Raw genomic sequence first — 17,309 nt, 5'->3', positions numbered from 1 at the left:
TAGTTTTTAACCTCACATACTTCTCTGCAACATTGCTAGCTCCAGGATATAAAGCAGGCTTTAGTAGCATTGGAGGCAGCCAGGCTTTTATGAGCTATCATGACCAACACAATGTGATCCATATTACTTTCATCTTGACAGAAATTATGTTCAGGCACAGTCTCCCACTGAAAGGTAGTGAGGACATGCTGATGCTGTGAGCGTCTTTTTAATGCATAAAGGAATTATTGTGAGTTTTACTTGCCTTATAAATTGGTAAAATGATCCCGTATGCCGGAAGACTTCCTTTTTTTTTTCTTCAGTCTCGGCAATTCAGAGAAACTAGGTTGTGAAACACTGCCACCTCTGGTCATTCAGTATAATCTGCAGATGGAAAAGTCCACTGTTAGCACATTTTCTATAAGCAATACAAAAAAAATCTTGATTTTTAGAAAGCGTAAACAGATCAATACTATGGAGTCTTTTATTGTGAAAATCAACAGCTCATTAGAAATTCAAATCTCAATTTTAGTTTTTAACCTCACATACTTCTCTGCAACATTGCTAGTTCCAGGATATAAAGCAGGCTTTAGTAGCGTTGGAGGCAGCCAGACTTTTATGAACTATCATGACCAACACAATGTGATCCATATTACTCTCATCTTGACAGAAATTATGTTCAGGCACAGTCTCCCACTGTAAGGTAGTGAGGACATGCTGATGCTGTGAGCGTCTTTTTAATGCATAAAGGAATTATTGTGAGTTTTACTTGCCTTGCATATTGGTAAAATGATGCCGTATGCCGGAAGACTTCCTTTTTTTTTTTCTTCAGTCTCGTCAATTCAGAGAAACTCGGTTGTGAAACACTGCCACCTCTGGTCATTCAGTATAATTTGCAGATGGAAAAGTCCACTGTTAGCACATTTTCTATAAGCAATACAAAAAAAATCTTGATTTTTAGAAAGCGTAAACAGATCAATACTATGGAGTCTTTTATTGTGAAAATCAACAGCTCATTAGAAATTCAAATCTCAATTTTAGTTTTTAACCTCACATACTTCTCTGCAACATTGCTAGTTCCAGGATATAAAGCAGGCTTTAGTAGCGTTGGAGGCAGCCAGGCTTTTATGAACTATCATGACCAACACAATGTGATCCATATTACTCTCATCTTGACAGAAATTATGTTCAGGCACAGTCTCCCACTATAAGGTAGTGAGGACATGCTGATGCTGTGAGCGTCTTTTTAATGCATAAAGGAATTATTGTGAGTTTTACTTGCCTTATAAATTGGTAAAATGATCCCGTATGCCGGAAGACTTCCTTTTTTTTTTCTTCAGTCTCGGCAATTCAGAGAAACTAGGTTGTGAAACACTGCCACCTCTGGTCATTCAGTATAATCTGCAGATGGAAAAGTCCACTGTTAGCACATTTTCTATAAGCAATACAAAAAAAATCTTGATTTTTAGAAAGCGTAAACAGATCAATACTATGGAGTCTTTTATTGTGAAAATCAACAGCTCATTAGAAAATCAAATCTCAATTTTAGTTTTTAACCTCACATACTTCTCTGCAACATTGCTAGCTCCAGGATATAAAGCAGGCTTTAGTAGCATTGGAGGCCGCCAGGCTTTTATGAGCTATCATGACCAACACAATGTGATCCATATTACTTTCATCTTGACAGAAATTATGTTCAGGCACAGTCTCCCACTGTAAGGTAGTGAGGACATGCTGATGCTGTGAGCGTCTTTTTAATGCATAAAGGAATTATTGTGAGTTTTACTTGCCTTATAAATTGGTAAAATGATCCCGTATGCCGGAAGACTTCCTTTTTTTTTTCTTCAGTCTCGGCAATTCAGAGAAACTAGGTTGTGAAACACTGCCACCTCTGGTCATTCAGTATAATCTGCAGATGGAAAAGTCCACTGTTAGCACATTTCCTATAAGCAATACAAAAAAAATCTTGATGATTAGAAAGCGTAAACAGATCAATACTATGGAGTCTTTTATTGTGAAAATCAACAGCTCATTAGAAATTCAAATCTCAATTTTAGTTTTTAACCTCACATACTTCTCTGCAACATTGCTAGTTCCAGGATATAAAGCAGGCTTTAGTAGCGTTGGAGGCAGCCAGGCTTTTATGAACTATCATGACCAACACAATGTGATCCATATTACTCTCATCTTGACAGAAATTATGTTCAGGCACAGTCTCCCACTATAAGGTAGTGAGGACATGCTGATGCTGTGAGCGTCTTTTTAATGCATAAAGGAATTATTGTGAGTTTTACTTGCCTTATAAATTGGTAAAATGATCCCGTATGCCGGAAGACTTCCTTTTTTTTTTCTTCAGTCTCGGCAATTCAGAGAAACTAGGTTGTGAAACACTGCCACCTCTGGTCATTCAGTATAATCTGCAGATGGAAAAGTCCACTGTTAGCACATTTTCTATAAGCAATACAAAAAAAATCTTGATTTTTAGAAAGCGTAAACAGATCAATACTATGGAGTCTTTTATTGTGAAAATCAACAGCTCATTAGAAAATCAAATCTCAATTTTAGTTTTTAACCTCACATACTTCTCTGCAACATTGCTAGCTCCAGGATATAAAGCAGGCTTTAGTAGCATTGGAGGCCGCCAGGCTTTTATGAGCTATCATGACCAACACAATGTGATCCATATTACTTTCATCTTGACAGAAATTATGTTCAGGCACAGTCTCCCACTGTAAGGTAGTGAGGACATGCTGATGCTGTGAGCGTCTTTTTAATGCATAAAGGAATTATTGTGAGTTTTACTTGCCTTATAAATTGGTAAAATGATCCCGTATGCCGGAAGACTTCCTTTTTTTTTTTCTTCAGTCTCGGCAATTCAGAGAAACTAGGTTGTGAAACACTGCCACCTCTGGTCATTCAGTATAATCTGCAGATGGAAAAGTCCACTGTTAGCACATTTCCTATAAGCAATACAAAAAAAATCTTGATGATTAGAAAGCGTAAACAGATCAATACTATGGAGTCTTTTATTGTGAAAATCAACAGCTCATTAGAAATTCAAATCTCAATTTTAGTTTTTAACCTCACATACTTCTCTGCAACATTGCTAGTTCCAGGATATAAAGCAGGCTTTAGTAGCGTTGGAGGCAGCCAGGCTTTTATGAACTATCATGACCAACACAATGTGATCCATATTACTCTCATCTTGACAGAAATTATGTTCAGGCACAGTCTCCCACTATAAGGTAGTGAGGACATGCTGATGCTGTGAGCGTCTTTTTAATGCATAAAGGAATTATTGTGAGTTTTACTTGCCTTATAAATTGGTAAAATGATCCCGTATGCCGGAAGACTTCCTTTTTTTTTTCTTCAGTCTCGGCAATTCAGAGAAACTAGGTTGTGAAACACTGCCACCTCTGGTCATTCAGTATAATCTGCAGATGGAAAAGTCCACTGTTAGCACATTTTCTATAAGCAATACAAAAAAAATCTTGATTTTTAGAAAGCGTAAACAGATCAATACTATGGAGTCTTTTATTGTGAAAATCAACAGCTCATTAGAAAATCAAATCTCAATTTTAGTTTTTAACCTCACATACTTCTCTGCAACATTGCTAGCTCCAGGATATAAAGCAGGCTTTAGTAGCGTTGGAGGCAGCCAGGCTTTTATGAACTATCATGACCAACACAATGTGATCCATATTACTTTCATCTTGACAGAAATTATGTTCAGGCACAGTCTCCCACTGTAAGGTAGTGAGGACATGCTGATGCTGTGAGCGTCTTTTTAATGCATAAAGGAATTATTGTGAGTTTTACTTGCCTTATAAATTGGTAAAATGATGCCGTATGCCGGAAGACTTCCTTTTTTTTTTTGTTCTTCAGTCTCGGCAATTCAGAGAAACTCGGTTGTGAAACACTGCCACCTCTGGTCATTCAGTATAATCTGTAGATGGAAAAGTCCACTGTTAGCACATTTTCTATAAGCAATACAAAAAAATCTTGATTTTTAGAAAGGGTAAACAGATCAATACTATGGAGTCTTTTATTGTGAAAATCAACAGCTCATTAGAAAATCAAATCTCAATTTTAGTTTTTAACCTCACATACTTCTCTGCAACATTGCTAGCTCCAGGATATAAAGCAGGCTTTAGTAGCATTGGAGGCAGCCAGGCTTTTATGAGCTATCATGACCAACACAATGTGATCCATATTACTTTCATCTTGACAGAAATTATGTTCAGGCACAGTCTCCCACTGTAAGGTAGTGAGGACATGCTGATGCTGTGAGCGTCTTTTTAATGCATAAAGGAATTATTGTGAGTTTTACTTGCCTTATAAATTGGTAAAATGATGCCGTATGCCGGAAGACTTCCTTTTTTTTTTTGTTCTTCAGTCTCGGCAATTCAGAGAAACTCGGTTGTGAAACACTGCCACCTCTGGTCATTCAGTATAATCTGTAGATGGAAAAGTCCACTGTTAGCACATTTTCTATAAGCAATACAAAAAAAATCTTGATTTTTAGAAAGCGTAAACAGATCAATACTATGGAGTCTTTTATTGTGAAAATCAACAGCTCATTAGAAAATCAAATCTCAATTTTAGTTTTTAACCTCACATACTTCTCTGCAACATTGCTAGTTCCAGGATATAAAGCAGGCTTTAGTAGCGTTGGAGGCAGCCAGACTTTTATGAACTATCATGACCAACACAATGTGATCCATATTACTCTCATCTTGATAGAAATTATGTTCAGGCACAGTCTCCCACTGTAAGGTAGTGAGGACATGCTGATGCTGTGAGCGTCTTTTTAATGCATAAAGGAATTATTGTGAGTTTTACTTGCCTTGCATATTGGTAAAATGATGCCGTATGCCGGAAGACTTCCTTTTTTTTTTTTTTCTTCAGTCTCGGCAATTCAGAGAAACTCGGTTGTGAAACACTGCCACCTCTGGTCATTCAGTATAATCTGTAGATGGAAAAGTCCACTGTTAGCACATTTTCTATAAGCAATACAAAAAAATCTTGATTTTTAGAAAGGGTAAACAGATCAATACTATGGAGTCTTTTATTGTGAAAATCAACAGCTCATTAGAAAATCAAATCTCAATTTTAGTTTTTAACCTCACATACTTCTCTGCAACATTGCTAGTTCCAGGATATAAAGCAGGCTTTAGTAGCGTTGGAGGCAGCCAGGCTTTTATGAACTATCATGACCAACACAATGTGATCCATATTACTCTCATCTTGACAGAAATTATGTTCAGGCACAGTCTCCCACTATAAGGTAGTGAGGACATGCTGATGCTGTGAGCGTCTTTTTAATGCATAAAGGAATTATTGTGAGTTTTACTTGCCTTATAAATTGGTAAAATGATCCCGTATGCCGGAAGACTTCCTTTTTTTTTTCTTCAGTCTCGGCAATTCAGAGAAACTAGGTTGTGAAACACTGCCACCTCTGGTCATTCAGTATAATCTGCAGATGGAAAAGTCCACTGTTAGCACATTTTCTATAAGCAATATAAAAAAAATCTTGATGATTAGAAAGCGTAAACAGATCAATACTATGGAGTCTTTTATTGTGAAAATCAACAGCTCATTAGAAATTCAAATCTCAATTTTAGTTTTTAACCTCACATACTTCTCTGCAACATTGCTAGTTCCAGGATATAAAGCAGGCTTTAGTAGCGTTGGAGGCAGCCAGGCTTTTATGAACTATCATGACCAACACAATGTGATCCATATTACTCTCATCTTGACAGAAATTATGTTCAGGCACAGTCTCCCACTATAAGGTAGTGAGGACATGCTGATGCTGTGAGCGTCTTTTTAATGCATAAAGGAATTATTGTGAGTTTTACTTGCCTTATAAATTGGTAAAATGATCCCGTATGCCGGAAGACTTCCTTTTTTTTTTCTTCAGTCTCGGCAATTCAGAGAAACTAGGTTGTGAAACACTGCCACCTCTGGTCATTCAGTATAATCTGCAGATGGAAAAGTCCACTGTTAGCACATTTTCTATAAGCAATACAAAAAAAATCTTGATTTTTAGAAAGCGTAAACAGATCAATACTATGGAGTCTTTTATTGTGAAAATCAACAGCTCATTAGAAAATCAAATCTCAATTTTAGTTTTTAACCTCACATACTTCTCTGCAACATTGCTAGCTCCAGGATATAAAGCAGGCTTTAGTAGCGTTGGAGGCAGCCAGGCTTTTATGAACTATCATGACCAACACAATGTGATCCATATTACTTTCATCTTGACAGAAATTATGTTCAGGCACAGTCTCCCACTGTAAGGTAGTGAGGACATGCTGATGCTGTGAGCGTCTTTTTAATGCATAAAGGAATTATTGTGAGTTTTACTTGCCTTATAAATTGGTAAAATGATGCCGTATGCCGGAAGACTTCCTTTTTTTTTTTTGTTCTTCAGTCTCGGCAATTCAGAGAAACTCGGTTGTGAAACACTGCCACCTCTGGTCATTCAGTATAATCTGTAGATGGAAAAGTCCACTGTTAGCACATTTTCTATAAGCAATACAAAAAAATCTTGATTTTTAGAAAGGGTAAACAGATCAATACTATGGAGTCTTTTATTGTGAAAATCAACAGCTCATTAGAAAATCAAATCTCAATTTTAGTTTTTAACCTCACATACTTCTCTGCAACATTGCTAGCTCCAGGATATAAAGCAGGCTTTAGTAGCGTTGGAGGCAGCCAGGCTTTTATGAGCTATCATGACCAACACAATGTGATCCATATTACTTTCATCTTGACAGAAATTATGTTCAGGCACAGTCTCCCACTGTAAGGTAGTGAGGACATGCTGATGCTGTGAGCGTCTTTTTAATGCATAAAGGAATTATTGTGAGTTTTACTTGCCTTGCATATTGGTAAAATGATGCCGTATGCCGGAAGACTTCCTTTTTTTTTTTTTTCTTCAGTCTCGGCAATTCAGAGAAACTCGGTTGTGAAACACTGCCACCTCTGGTCATTCAGTATAATCTGTAGATGGAAAAGTCCACTGTTAGCACATTTTCTATAAGCAATACAAAAAAATCTTGATTTTTAGAAAGGGTAAACAGATCAATACTATGGAGTCTTTTATTGTGAAAATCAACAGCTCATTAGAAAATCAAATCTCAATTTTAGTTTTTAACCTCACATACTTCTCTGCAACATTGCTAGTTCCAGGATATAAAGCAGGCTTTAGTAGCGTTGGAGGCAGCCAGGCTTTTATGAACTATCATGACCAACACAATGTGATCCATATTACTCTCATCTTGACAGAAATTATGTTCAGGCACAGTCTCCCACTATAAGGTAGTGAGGACATGCTGATGCTGTGAGCGTCTTTTTAATGCATAAAGGAATTATTGTGAGTTTTACTTGCCTTGCATATTGGTAAAATGATGCCGTATGCCGGAAGACTTCCTTTTTTTTGTTCTTCAGTCTCGGCAATTCAGAGAAACTCGGTTGTGAAACACTGCCACCTCTGGTCATTCAGTATAATTTGCAGATGGAAAAGTCCACTGTTAGCACATTTTCTATAAGCAATACAAAAAAAATCTTGATTTTTAGAAAGCGTAAACAGATCAATACTATGGAGTCTTTTATTGTGAAAATCAACAGCTCATTAGAAATTCAAATCTCAATTTTAGTTTTTAACCTCACATACTTCTCTGCAACATTGCTAGTTCCAGGATATAAAGCAGGCTTTAGTAGCGTTGGAGGCAGCCAGACTTTTATGAACTATCATGACCAACACAATGTGATCCATATTACTCTCATCTTGACAGAAATTATGTTCAGGCACAGTCTCCCACTGTAAGGTAGTGAGGACATGCTGATGCTGTGAGCGTCTTTTTAATGCATAAAGGAATTATTGTGAGTTTTACTTGCCTTGCATATTGGTAAAATGATGCCGTATGCCGGAAGACTTCCTTTTTTTTTTTCTTCAGTCTCGTCAATTCAGAGAAACTCGGTTGTGAAACACTGCCACCTCTGGTCATTCAGTATAATTTGCAGATGGAAAAGTCCACTGTTAGCACATTTTCTATAAGCAATATAAAAAAAATCTTGATGATTAGAAAGCGTAAACAGATCAATACTATGGAGTCTTTTATTGTGAAAATCAACAGCTCATTAGAAATTCAAATCTCAATTTTAGTTTTTAACCTCACATACTTCTCTGCAACATTGCTAGTTCCAGGATATAAAGCAGGCTTTAGTAGCGTTGGAGGCAGCCAGGCTTTTATGAACTATCATGACCAACACAATGTGATCCATATTACTCTCATCTTGACAGAAATTATGTTCAGGCACAGTCTCCCACTATAAGGTAGTGAGGACATGCTGATGCTGTGAGCGTCTTTTTAATGCATAAAGGAATTATTGTGAGTTTTACTTGCCTTATAAATTGGTAAAATGATCCCGTATGCCGGAAGACTTCCTTTTTTTTTTCTTCAGTCTCGGCAATTCAGAGAAACTAGGTTGTGAAACACTGCCACCTCTGGTCATTCAGTATAATCTGCAGATGGAAAAGTCCACTGTTAGCACATTTTCTATAAGCAATACAAAAAAAATCTTGATTTTTAGAAAGCGTAAACAGATCAATACTATGGAGTCTTTTATTGTGAAAATCAACAGCTCATTAGAAAATCAAATCTCAATTTTAGTTTTTAACCTCACATACTTCTCTGCAACATTGCTAGCTCCAGGATATAAAGCAGGCTTTAGTAGCGTTGGAGGCAGCCAGGCTTTTATGAACTATCATGACCAACACAATGTGATCCATATTACTTTCATCTTGACAGAAATTATGTTCAGGCACAGTCTCCCACTGTAAGGTAGTGAGGACATGCTGATGCTGTGAGCGTCTTTTTAATGCATAAAGGAATTATTGTGAGTTTTACTTGCCTTATAAATTGGTAAAATGATGCCGTATGCCGGAAGACTTCCTTTTTTTTTTTTGTTCTTCAGTCTCGGCAATTCAGAGAAACTCGGTTGTGAAACACTGCCACCTCTGGTCATTCAGTATAATCTGTAGATGGAAAAGTCCACTGTTAGCACATTTTCTATAAGCAATACAAAAAAATCTTGATTTTTAGAAAGGGTAAACAGATCAATACTATGGAGTCTTTTATTGTGAAAATCAACAGCTCATTAGAAAATCAAATCTCAATTTTAGTTTTTAACCTCACATACTTCTCTGCAACATTGCTAGCTCCAGGATATAAAGCAGGCTTTAGTAGCGTTGGAGGCAGCCAGGCTTTTATGAGCTATCATGACCAACACAATGTGATCCATATTACTTTCATCTTGACAGAAATTATGTTCAGGCACAGTCTCCCACTGTAAGGTAGTGAGGACATGCTGATGCTGTGAGCGTCTTTTTAATGCATAAAGGAATTATTGTGAGTTTTACTTGCCTTGCATATTGGTAAAATGATGCCGTATGCCGGAAGACTTCCTTTTTTTTTTTTTTCTTCAGTCTCGGCAATTCAGAGAAACTCGGTTGTGAAACACTGCCACCTCTGGTCATTCAGTATAATCTGTAGATGGAAAAGTCCACTGTTAGCACATTTTCTATAAGCAATACAAAAAAATCTTGATTTTTAGAAAGGGTAAACAGATCAATACTATGGAGTCTTTTATTGTGAAAATCAACAGCTCATTAGAAAATCAAATCTCAATTTTAGTTTTTAACCTCACATACTTCTCTGCAACATTGCTAGTTCCAGGATATAAAGCAGGCTTTAGTAGCGTTGGAGGCAGCCAGGCTTTTATGAACTATCATGACCAACACAATGTGATCCATATTACTCTCATCTTGACAGAAATTATGTTCAGGCACAGTCTCCCACTATAAGGTAGTGAGGACATGCTGATGCTGTGAGCGTCTTTTTAATGCATAAAGGAATTATTGTGAGTTTTACTTGCCTTATAAATTGGTAAAATGATGCCGTATGCCGGAAGACTTCCTTTTTTTTTTTGTTCTTCAGTCTCGGCAATTCAGAGAAACTCGGTTGTGAAACACTGCCACCTCTGGTCATTCAGTATAATCTGTAGATGGAAAAGTCCACTGTTAGCACATTTTCTATAAGCAATACAAAAAAAATCTTGATTTTTAGAAAGCGTAAACAGATCAATACTATGGAGTCTTTTATTGTGAAAATCAACAGCTCATTAGAAATTCAAATCTCAATTTTAGTTTTTAACCTCACATACTTCTCTGCAACATTGCTAGTTCCAGGATATAAAGCAGGCTTTAGTAGCGTTGGAGGCAGCCAGACTTTTATGAACTATCATGACCAACACAATGTGATCCATATTACTCTCATCTTGACAGAAATTATGTTCAGGCACAGTCTCCCACTGTAAGGTAGTGAGGACATGCTGATGCTGTGAGCGTCTTTTTAATGCATAAAGGAATTATTGTGAGTTTTACTTGCCTTGCATATTGGTAAAATGATGCCGTATGCCGGAAGACTTCCTTTTTTTTTTTCTTCAGTCTCGTCAATTCAGAGAAACTCGGTTGTGAAACACTGCCACCTCTGGTCATTCAGTATAATTTGCAGATGGAAAAGTCCACTGTTAGCACATTTTCTATAAGCAATACAAAAAAAATCTTGATTTTTAGAAAGCGTAAACAGATAAATACTATGGAGTCTTTTATTGTGAAAATCAACAGCTCATTAGAAATTCAAATCTCAATTTTAGTTTTTAACCTCACATACTTCTCTGCAACATTGCTAGTTCCAGGATATAAAGCAGGCTTTAGTAGCGTTGGAGGCAGCCAGGCTTTTATGAACTATCATGACCAACACAATGTGATCCATATTACTCTCATCTTGACAGAAATTATGTTCAGGCACAGTCTCCCACTATAAGGTAGTGAGGACATGCTGATGCTGTGAGCGTCTTTTTAATGCATAAAGGAATTATTGTGAGTTTTACTTGCCTTATAAATTGGTAAAATGATCCCGTATGCCGGAAGACTTCCTTTTTTTTTTCTTCAGTCTCGGCAATTCAGAGAAACTAGGTTGTGAAACACTGCCACCTCTGGTCATTCAGTATAATCTGCAGATGGAAAAGTCCACTGTTAGCACATTTTCTATAAGCAATACAAAAAAAATCTTGATGATTAGAAAGCGTAAACAGATCAATACTATGGAGTCTTTTATTGTGAAAATCAACAGCTCATTAGAAATTCAAATCTCAATTTTAGTTTTTAACCTCACATACTTCTCTGCAACATTGCTAGTTCCAGGATATAAAGCAGGCTTTAGTAGCGTTGGAGGCAGCCAGGCTTTTATGAACTATCATGACCAACACAATGTGATCCATATTACTCTCATCTTGACAGAAATTATGTTCAGGCACAGTCTCCCACTATAAGGTAGTGAGGACATGCTGATGCTGTGAGCGTCTTTTTAATGCATAAAGGAATTATTGTGAGTTTTACTTGCCTTATAAATTGGTAAAATGATCCCGTATGCCGGAAGACTTCCTTTTTTTTTTCTTCAGTCTCGGCAATTCAGAGAAACTAGGTTGTGAAACACTGCCACCTCTGGTCATTCAGTATAATCTGCAGATGGAAAAGTCCACTGTTAGCACATTTTCTATAAGCAATACAAAAAAAATCTTGATTTTTAGAAAGGGTAAACAGATCAATACTATGGAGTCTTTTATTGTGAAAATCAACAGCTCATTAGAAAATCAAATCTCAATTTTAGTTTTTAACCTCACATACTTCTCTGCAACATTGCTAGCTCCAGGATATAAAGCAGGCTTTAGTAGCATTGGAGGCAGCCAGGCTTTTATGAGCTATCATGACCAACACAATGTGATCCATATTACTTTCATCTTGACAGAAATTATGTTCAGGCACAGTCTCCCACTGTAAGGTAGTGAGGACATGCTGATGCTGTGAGCGTCTTTTTAATGCATAAAGGAATTATTGTGAGTTTTACTTGCCTTATAAATTGGTAAAATGATGCCGTATGCCGGAAGACTTCCTTTTTTTTTTTGTTCTTCAGTCTCGGCAATTCAGAGAAACTCGGTTGTGAAACACTGCCACCTCTGGTCATTCAGTATAATCTGTAGATGGAAAAGTCCACTGTTAGCACATTTTCTATAAGCAATACAAAAAAAATCTTGATTTTTAGAAAGCGTAAACAGATCAATACTATGGAGTCTTTTATTGTGAAAATCAACAGCTCATTAGAAAATCAAATCTCAATTTTAGTTTTTAACCTCACATACTTCTCTGCAACATTGCTAGTTCCAGGATATAAAGCAGGCTTTAGTAGCGTTGGAGGCAGCCAGACTTTTATGAACTATCATGACCAACACAATGTGATCCATATTACTCTCATCTTGATAGAAATTATGTTCAGGCACAGTCTCCCACTGTAAGGTAGTGAGGACATGCTGATGCTGTGAGCGTCTTTTTAATGCATAAAGGAATTATTGTGAGTTTTACTTGCCTTGCATATTGGTAAAATGATGCCGTATGCCGGAAGACTTCCTTTTTTTTTTTTTTCTTCAGTCTCGGCAATTCAGAGAAACTCGGTTGTGAAACACTGCCACCTCTGGTCATTCAGTATAATCTGTAGATGGAAAAGTCCACTGTTAGCACATTTTCTATAAGCAATACAAAAAAATCTTGATTTTTAGAAAGCGTAAACAGATCAATACTATGGAGTCTTTTATTGTGAAAATCAACAGCTCATTAGAAATTCAAATCTCAATTTTAGTTTTTAACCTCACATACTTCTCTGCAACATTGCTAGTTCCAGGATATAAAGCAGGCTTTAGTAGCGTTGGAGGCAGCCAGGCTTTTATGAACTATCATGACCAACACAATGTGATCCATATTACTCTCATCTTGACAGAAATTATGTTCAGGCACAGTCTCCCACTATAAGGTAGTGAGGACATGCTGATGCTGTGAGCGTCTTTTTAATGCATAAAGGAATTATTGTGAGTTTTACTTGCCTTATAAATTGGTAAAATGATGCCGTATGCCGGAAGACTTCCTTTTTTTTTTTGTTCTTCAGTCTCGGCAATTCAGAGAAACTCGGTTGTGAAACACTGCCACCTCTGGTCATTCAGTATAATCTGTAGATGGAAAAGTCCACTGTTAGCACATTTTCTATAAGCAATACAAAAAAAATCTTGATTTTTAGAAAGCGTAAACAGATCAATACTATGGAGTCTTTTATTGTGAAAATCAACAGCTCATTAGAAATTCAAATCTCAATTTTAGTTTTTAACCTCACATACTTCTCTGCAACATTGCTAGTTCCAGGATATAAAGCAGGCTTTAGTAGCGTTGGAGGCAGCCAGACTTTTATGAACTATCATGACCAACACAATGTGATCCATATTACTCTCATCTTGACAGAAATTATGTTCAGGCACAGTCTCCCACTGTAAGGTAGTGAGGACATGCTGATGCTGTGAGCGTCTTTTTAATGCATAAAGGAATTATTGTGAGTTTTACTTGCCTTGCATATTGGTAAAATGATGCCGTATGCCGGAAGACTTCCTTTTTTTTTTTCTTCAGTCTCGTCAATTCAGAGAAACTCGGTTGTGAAACACTGCCACCTCTGGTCATTCAGTATAATTTGCAGATGGAAAAGTCCACTGTTAGCACATTTTCTATAAGCAATACAAAAAAAATCTTGATTTTTAGAAAGCGTAAACAGATCAATACTATGGAGTCTTTTATTGTGAAAATCAACAGCTCATTAGAAATTCAAATCTCAATTTTAGTTTTTAACCTCACATACTTCTCTGCAACATTGCTAGTTCCAGGATATAAAGCAGGCTTTAGTAGCGTTGGAGGCAGCCAGGCTTTTATGAACTATCATGACCAACACAATGTGATCCATATTACTCTCATCTTGACAGAAATTATGTTCAGGCACAGTCTCCCACTATAAGGTAGTGAGGACATGCTGATGCTGTGAGCGTCTTTTTAATGCATAAAGGAATTATTGTGAGTTTTACTTGCCTTATAAATTGGTAAAATGATCCCGTATGCCGGAAGACTTCCTTTTTTTTTTCTTCAGTCTCGGCAATTCAGAGAAACTAGGTTGTGAAACACTGCCACCTCTGGTCATTCAGTATAATCTGCAGATGGAAAAGTCCACTGTTAGCACATTTTCTATAAGCAATACAAAAACAATCTTGATTTTTAGAAAGCGTAAACAGATCAATACTATGGAGTCTTTTATTGTGAAAATCAACAGCTCATTAGAAAATCAAATCTCAATTTTAGTTTTTAACCTCACATACTTCTCTGCAACATTGCTAGCTCCAGGATATAAAGCAGGCTTTAGTAGCATTGGAGGCAGCCAGGCTTTTATGAGCTATCATGACCAACACAATGTGATCCATATTACTTTCATCTTGACAGAAATTATGTTCAGGCACAGTCTCCCACTGTAAGGTAGTGAGGACATGCTGATGCTGTGAGCGTCTTTTTAATGCATAAAGGAATTATTGTGAGTTTTACTTGCCTTATAAATTGGTAAAATGATCCCGTATGCCGGAAGACTTCCTTTTTTTTTTCTTCAGTCTCGGCAATTCAGAGAAACTAGGTTGTGAAACACTGCCACCTCTGGTCATTCAGTATAATCTGCAGATGGAAAAGTCCACTGTTAGCACATTTTCTATAAGCAATACAAAAAAAATCTTGATGATTAGAAAGCGTAAACAGATCAATACTATGGAGTCTTTTATTGTGAAAATCAACAGCTCATTAGAAATTCAAATCTCAATTTTAGTTTTTAACCTCACATACTTCTCTGCAACATTGCTAGTTCCAGGATATAAAGCAGGCTTTAGTAGCGTTGGAGGCAGCCAGGCTTTTATGAACTATCATGACCAACACAATGTGATCCATATTACTCTCATCTTGACAGAAATTATGTTCAGGCACAGTCTCCCACTATAAGGTAGTGAGGACATGCTGATGCTGTGAGCGTCTTTTTAATGCATAAAGGAATTATTGTGAGTTTTACTTGCCTTATAAATTGGTAAAATGATCCCGTATGCCGGAAGACTTCCTTTTTTTTTTCTTCAGTCTCGGCAATTCAGAGAAACTAGGTTGTGAAACACTGCCACCTCTGGTCATTCAGTATAATCTGCAGATGGAAAAGTCCACTGTTAGCACATTTTCTATAAGCAATATAAAAAAAATCTTGATGATTAGAAAGCGTAAACAGATCAATACTATGGAGTCTTTTATTGTGAAAATCAACAGCTCATTAGAAATTCAAATCTCAATTTTAGTTTTTAACCTCACATACTTCTCTGCAACATTGCTAGTTCCAGGATATAAAGCAGGCTTTAGTAGCGTTGGAGGCAGCCAGGCTTTTATGAACTATCATGACCAACACAATGTGATCCATATTACTCTCATCTTGACAGAAATTATGTTCAGGCACAGTCTCCCACTATAAGGTAGTGAGGACATGCTGATGCTGTGAGCGTCTTTTTAATGCATAAAGGAATTATTGTGAGTTTTACTTGCCTTATAAATTGGTAAAATGATCCCGTATGCCGGAAGACTTCCTTTTTTTTTTCTTCAGTCTCGGCAATTCAGAGAAACTAGGTTGTGAAACACTGCCACCTCTGGTCATTCAGTATAATCTGCAGATGGAAAAGTCCACTGTTAGCACATTTTCTATAAGCAATACAAAAAAAATCTTGATTTTTAGAAAGCGTAAACAGATCAATACTATGGAGTCTTTTATTGTGAAAATCAACAGCTCATTAGAAAATCAAATCTCAATTTTAGTTTTTAACCTCACATACTTCTCTGCAACATTGCTAGCTCCAGGATATAAAGCAGGCTTTAGTAGCGTTGGAGGCAGCCAGGCTTTTATGAACTATCATGACCAACACAATGTGATCCATATTACTTTCATCTTGACAGAAATTATGTTCAGGCACAGTCTCCCACTGTAAGGTAGTGAGGACATGCTGATGCTGTGAGCGTCTTTTTAATGCATAAAGGAATTATTGTGAGTTTTACTTGCCTTATAAATTGGTAAAATGATGCCGTATGCCGGAAGACTTCCTTTTTTTTTTTTGTTCTTCAGTCTCGGCAATTCAGAGAAACTCGGTTGTGAAACACTGCCACCTCTGGTCATTCAGTATAATCTGTAGATGGAAAAGTCCACTGTTAGCACATTTTCTATAAGCAATACAAAAAAATCTTGATTTTTAGAAAGGGTAAACAGATCAATACTATGGAGTCTTTTATTGTGAAAATCAACAGCTCATTAGAAAATCAAATCTCAATTTTAGTTTTTAACCTCACATACTTCTCTGCAACATTGCTAGCTCCAGGATATAAAGCAGGCTTTAGTAGCGTTGGAGGCAGCCAGGCTTTTATGAGCTATCATGACCAACACAATGTGATCCATATTACTTTCATCTTGACAGAAATTATGTTCAGGCACAGTCTCCCACTGTAAGGTAGTGAGGACATGCTGATGCTGTGAGCGTCTTTTTAATGCATAAAGGAATTATTGTGAGTTTTACTTGCCTTGCATATTGGTAAAATGATGCCGTATGCCGGAAGACTTCCTTTTTTTTTTTTTTCTTCAGTCTCGGCAATTCAGAGAAACTCGGTTGTGAAACACTGCCACCTCTGGTCATTCAGTATAATCTGTAGATGGAAAAGTCCACTGTTAGCACATTTTCTATAAGCAATACAAAAAAATCTTGATTTTTAGAAAGGGTAAACAGATCAATACTATGGAGTCTTTTATTGTGAAAATCAACAGCTCATTAGAAAATCAAATCTCAATTTTAGTTTTTAACCTCACATACTTCTCTGCAACATTGCTAGTTCCAGGATATAAAGCAGGCTTTAGTAGCGTTGGAGGCAGCCAGGCTTTTATGAACTATCATGACCAACACAATGTGATCCATATTACTCTCATCTTGACAGAAATTATGTTCAGGCACAGTCTCCCACTATAAGGTAGTGAGGACATGCTGATGCTGTGAGCGTCTTTTTAATGCATAAAGGAATTATTGTGAGTTTTACTTGCCTTATAAATTGGTAAAATGATGCCGTATGCCGGAAGACTTCCTTTTTTTTTTTGTTCTTCAGTCTCGGCAATTCAGAGAAACTCGGTTGTGAAACACTGCCACCTCTGGTCATTCAGTATAATCTGTAGATGGAAAAGTCCACTGTTAGCACATTTTCTATAAGCAATACAAAAAAAATCTTGATTTTTAGAAAGCGTAAACAGATCAATACTATGGAGTCTTTTATTGTGAAAATCAACAGCTCATTA

General features: G+C 36.8%; 1 long non-coding RNA gene across 1 annotated transcript in view; it reads right to left on the bottom strand.

Moving 5' to 3' along the window:
- LOC146785677 (uncharacterized) overlaps positions 1–16,116 on the bottom strand; it is a 33,229-nt gene extending 17,113 nt beyond the window's left edge. The window contains exons 1-30 of the long non-coding RNA XR_014970749.1: positions 16,038–16,116; positions 15,530–15,648; positions 15,022–15,140; positions 14,514–14,632; positions 14,006–14,124; positions 13,497–13,650; positions 11,962–12,084; positions 11,454–11,572; positions 10,946–11,064; positions 10,437–10,590; positions 9,925–10,047; positions 9,414–9,536; positions 8,902–9,025; positions 8,394–8,512; positions 7,885–8,038; positions 7,376–7,529; positions 6,865–6,987; positions 6,353–6,476; positions 5,845–5,963; positions 5,337–5,455; positions 4,826–4,948; positions 4,314–4,436; positions 3,803–3,925; positions 3,295–3,413; positions 2,786–2,905; positions 2,278–2,396; positions 1,770–1,888; positions 1,262–1,380; positions 753–906; positions 245–363 (exon numbers count right to left, since the gene is read on the bottom strand). This is a non-coding gene — a long non-coding RNA (uncharacterized LOC146785677). The remainder of the gene's footprint in view (positions 1–244; positions 364–752; positions 907–1,261; positions 1,381–1,769; positions 1,889–2,277; positions 2,397–2,785; positions 2,906–3,294; positions 3,414–3,802; positions 3,926–4,313; positions 4,437–4,825; positions 4,949–5,336; positions 5,456–5,844; positions 5,964–6,352; positions 6,477–6,864; positions 6,988–7,375; positions 7,530–7,884; positions 8,039–8,393; positions 8,513–8,901; positions 9,026–9,413; positions 9,537–9,924; positions 10,048–10,436; positions 10,591–10,945; positions 11,065–11,453; positions 11,573–11,961; positions 12,085–13,496; positions 13,651–14,005; positions 14,125–14,513; positions 14,633–15,021; positions 15,141–15,529; positions 15,649–16,037) is intronic.
- Positions 16,117–17,309: the final 1,193 nt, after the last annotated feature.

Source organism: Triturus cristatus, chromosome 11 (genome assembly GCF_964204655.1).
Source record: "Triturus cristatus chromosome 11, aTriCri1.1, whole genome shotgun sequence".
NCBI lineage: Eukaryota > Metazoa > Chordata > Amphibia > Caudata > Salamandridae > Triturus > Triturus cristatus.
The sequence above is the reverse complement of the archived record's forward strand: the minus strand, read 5'-3'. Positions and strand labels throughout refer to the sequence as shown.